General features: G+C 43.7%; 1 pseudogene; it reads left to right on the forward strand.

Annotated features, from left to right (window-relative positions):
* Positions 1-1,200: 1,200 nt before the first annotated feature.
* On the forward strand, positions 1,201-4,339 carry LOC115263339 (exonuclease 3'-5' domain-containing protein 2-like; annotated as a pseudogene).
* The last annotated feature ends 371 nt before the right edge of the window (positions 4,340-4,710 follow it).

Genomic DNA, 4,710 nt, shown 5'->3' on the forward strand with positions numbered 1-4,710 from the left:
AAAAGTTACAGCGCTGACAAGTTAAACCAGGGGCTGTACAAAATTCAATTTCACGCGTTCTGCTGTTTCATTGCTACAACAAAAAGTACTGCACCTATTCACATGAAATTTTGCAGGTGAAATGAACACATCTTAAGCTATAGGCAGGCCAAATTTGAGCAATTTTATTTGATCTATTACAGAGTTACAGCTATATTTCTGTGTCCTGATTATTGCGGATACAGGCTTTATGAAATGATATAACTACACGCAATAGCCAACATGACGTCCTAATTGGCACAAAGCCGGCATCTCAGCTTGTATTTTTTAATGTACATTTGCACAGTTACTGCCAATGACCATTTTACATGCGTATAGAGTAGTGGACGTATTTTGGCCCACCCGGAATTTTTATTACATTTACTAGCTGTCCCGGCAAACGCCGTACTGCCTGCCTACTGTGTTTTTTGACGTACAGCTCCCATAGGGACGTCTCCCGCAAAGTCATCTGTATGGGAGCCCCCCGTTCCAGAGACCGGAGAGGTCTCACACCAAGCTAAGAACCTTCCCCGGCCCCAAAAGTATCCACATACAAAATTTCACACCGATCGGTTCAGTAGTTTCCGAATGCATAGCGGTCAGACAGACAGACAGACAGACAGACAGACAGACAGACAGACGGAAATCCATTTTTATATATATAGATAATTTAATCCCTACAAAAATAATTTGCAATAATAATTTGCCGAGATTTTGTAGAGATTAAGTCGCCCCCTTGATGCTAGAACTAGGTAACTCGTTTCGGGAATTACGGGTAAAAATGGCTGGTAAAACATATCCTGCTATAAAACAAACACTTTGTTGGTCTTAAAAGAAGATTCATTATGTGTTTTTGTAGTTTCAATCGACAAACTTTTGTTTATTGTGGTGAACGTTCAGATGTAAACAAATTGCTCGTGATTTCGCCCTAGATAAATGTAATAAAAATCCCAGGGTGGGCCAAAATACATGCCCGGATCAAAATACGTCCACTACCCTATCGTATGGCAGACGCGAAGATACTTTATGCCCGAAGAGGCAAGGAAATATTTCAATTACAAAATGTTTCTTGGCCGATATCAAATCGTTTTATATACGACCAGTTCCACCGGTGAAGGCTCGGATTATCTATCTATCTATCTATCTTCTATCTATCTATATATATAAAAATGGATTTCCGTCTGTCTGTCTGTCTGTCTGTCGGTCTGTCTGTCTGTCTGTCTGTCTGTCTGTCTGTCTGTCTGACCGCTATGCATTCAGAAACTACTGAACCGATCGGTGTGAAATTTTGTGTGTGGGTATTTTGGGGGCCGAGGAAGGTTCTTAGCTTGGTGTGAGACCTCTCCGGTCTCTGGAACGGGGGGCTCCCATACAGATGACTTCGCCGGGGTCGCCCCTATGGAGCTGTATGTCAAAAAACACAGTAGGCAGGCAGTACGACGTTTGCCAGGACAGCTAGAGCTTCAGCATAAATAATTAGACAGTGACACAACATGACTCTTACGGACCGAGAGAAAATTATCGAAATTGCTTCAATTATGGTGGCCGTCGGAGCCGTAGCGTTCTACCTGTTATTCAACTAACGCAGGTTAGTGCGTCGTTTCAACGATCTGCTGTACAACCAATCGGTAAACATCGCTACTAATGCGAATGAGTACCGCATAATGGTTGGGCTGCTGCGGGATCATTGCCGGGAGTTCCGGGTGCTGGGGATCATATGCAAGTGGGTCAACGAGCAAGGCAAGAGGCGTCCGGTGGCCCTGCTTTAGTTGGCCTCGCACCTAGGTCTGTCTGCACTGATTCGGCTGTGCGAAATGCAGCGAATCCCATCGGAGCTGGGGGACCTGCTGAATAACCCGGCCATAGTCAAGGTTGGCGTTGACCCACTAAAAGATACTTGATTTCTGAAGAGCAACTACAACCAGAAGGTGAAGAGCACGCTAGATCTGTGCCACCTGGCCGATCGATGCGGAGTGTCGGGTCCCTACGAAAAGGCAAAACTGGCCTAGAACACGCTTTGCGTCAAACTAGACAAACCCTGGCGTATCAGGACTTACACAGCTCTCGGAACGCCAGATTAGGTGCGCAGCCAGCGATGGCCATGTGACGGTGGAGATGTTTCGGACGTTTACCAAAAAGGCTGTTCCGCGGTGAGTATGACACATTTAATCCAATTAGCGATAGATGATAGAAAAAGTTATCACCATTAGCCATTTGGTGATGTATGATATTACCAATAAGCATAATTGTTGATTATCAACCCAGATCAATATTTACCAGCCAAAAAACCAGGTTCATAACGACCATTGGCGAGCTGGAATGTTTCTTCAACCAGCGGTTCCGCGACAGATTCGTGGGAAGTGGCAATTCGCAGAACCAGGGCAAAAAGAAGATGCTGAATGTGTCCATCGATGCCAAACGCGCAATGGTGACCCGTGCCAAACCGCTTTACGACAACTATCTCATTCAGGCCTAGCGAACTGCTGAGCACCTACGATTGCAAGAAAGCCAAATGGAACTTTAAAAAAGAGCTGGTGGAAATCGTAACTGATAAGCCGACTTAGACTATCCGTCTTAAGTTCGAACCAAAGGGCCGCGCGGTGGGTGAGGTGGATCGGTACTACTAGATCGTGAAGGAAAACAAATGCGTCGTGTGTGGCGCGACGGAATCTTAAATTCGGAAGAATGTGGTACCACGGTGCTATCGGAGGCGCTTTCATTGTGAGTATTACAATTATGGTTGAAATCAATTTTCAAATATTTTGGAATGTGTAAAAACTTGAACGTTGCTTCTATTTCCAACAGAGGTGGGAAATGTCACTGAGTTTCATGAAAAAAAAAATATATGACATTTTTAAATTTCGAAGACTTCCATTATAGATTTTCATCCGTTTACATCACCAATCCCTAATGTTAGTTGGTTAGTCATGGAAAATCAATGATGTCGTCGATGAATATTTCTGATTGGGGACAGAGAAATTAGAAAATAACGAAATGACATTTCCCATCCCTGTTCTCCAGTTTTCCAAAAACGTTTATGTCACCCGTTTATGTCTTTTTCTATCGCGTCCTGCCAGCGTTGTCGATGGCACTAGAAATAGCTAAGTGACCTAATTTTGTCAGCCCTTTTCCGGAGCTCCCATACAAATGAAACAGATATGGCGCTGGGGGAGAAGTTCAATACGACCACAACAATACCAATCTAGAATACGGTGCTTCAATAAACACCAAATTTGTCAAATTTTGCAATGGCAATACAATGTTTGCCGGGCCAGCTATACCTAATAAAAATCTTAGGCTGTAACCGACAGGTTACACGTTCTTGCAATATCAAAGCCAGTAAGAGAGGACATACAAGTGTTGTATTAGTTCCGTTCCAAGGACTGGTGATGTTAAATCGTAGTGGTAGCGGATGTCATTAAGAAGGTGAACCACACATTGACGGTTGGTAATCGGCAAATATTTCAAATATTTGTTTGACCGAAAACAAATCAACGAATGATGAAAGACGTTCCAAACCTATCACCGGAAGTACTTCGGAGGTATTTACCTCACATGGATGGCTTTAGATAGTGCAGCTGCACTGGCATCTAAAGACCGGGAAATAAAGATAATACTCATCAGAATAAATTTGGTAGATGAACCACGGTGATCGTGCAGAGCACTTAGCTGAGGGGTGTTTAAAGACTTGAACCCTCAAACCAAAAACTACTCGACGAATCGCAAAGATGGAGGCATCAGTCTTTGTCGTTAAGGTGAGGTGCCTTTGGGTATTTTCTTAGTTTTGTTCGTAATTATGGGTTGTTGATGTCCAAATTGCCAGAAAAAGGGTCTGGCTAGGAAGGTTTCTGGAGTCCTCTTGGACATTTTAGGGGGTTTGCGTTGGTTTCAGAGTTCCGTTCCGAGAGTATTCCAGCTCCTAAAATCCCATAAAATTTAAAAATGAAAATATGACAAATGTGTAACAAACAATTTTTAAATTCGATTGTCGGAGTAAACCATTAATCAATCAGCGAGACAAGCGAGCGAGACCATTAGGATGAGCCAAGCCCGTGCACAAGGTGGGGGGGGGTCTTTGGGGGTTAAACCCTCCCCATTACCAACGCTTCTTACACTAGGCGCCCCTTCGCCTTTTGCCGAAATTGTGAAAAACCCCTCCCTTGGCGCCACTTCTGTGCACGGGCCTGGGATGAGCTACCAAATTTGGCTCCAATACAAATGGAACAAAAATTCCTGCATTAGTCCGGATGTTTCAGAAGGCAAGTAATGTTTCTATAGTGGTTGGAGACCTCTCTCCTTCTGGAAAGAGGGGCTCCAATACATATTAGGGGCTGTCCATAAACCACGTGGTCATGAGGGGGGGGGGGGGTGGTTCGGCCAATGAGCATTTTGTATGGACGAATAAAAAAAAATGTATGGACAAATGACCACGCGGGGGGGGGGGGGGGGTTGAGAAGTCCCAAAAAAATGACCACGTGGTTTATGGACAGCCCCTTAAATGTAAAATTGATAATAACTTGAGAACCAGTCATGCATAACATGAGAACCAGTCAATATAAAGAACCAAATTTGGCAAGTAGAAATTTTATAAAGCAAGAAATGCTTCTTCGATGGTATTATCCTTTCCTCTATCTGGGAATAGGGGAGAGGCTTTCATAAAAATAAAACAGTAGTTTCTGCATATCTTGAAAA

Source organism: Aedes albopictus, chromosome 2 (assembly GCF_035046485.1).
Source record: "Aedes albopictus strain Foshan chromosome 2, AalbF5, whole genome shotgun sequence".
Classification (NCBI taxonomy): Eukaryota; Metazoa; Arthropoda; class Insecta; order Diptera; family Culicidae; genus Aedes; species Aedes albopictus.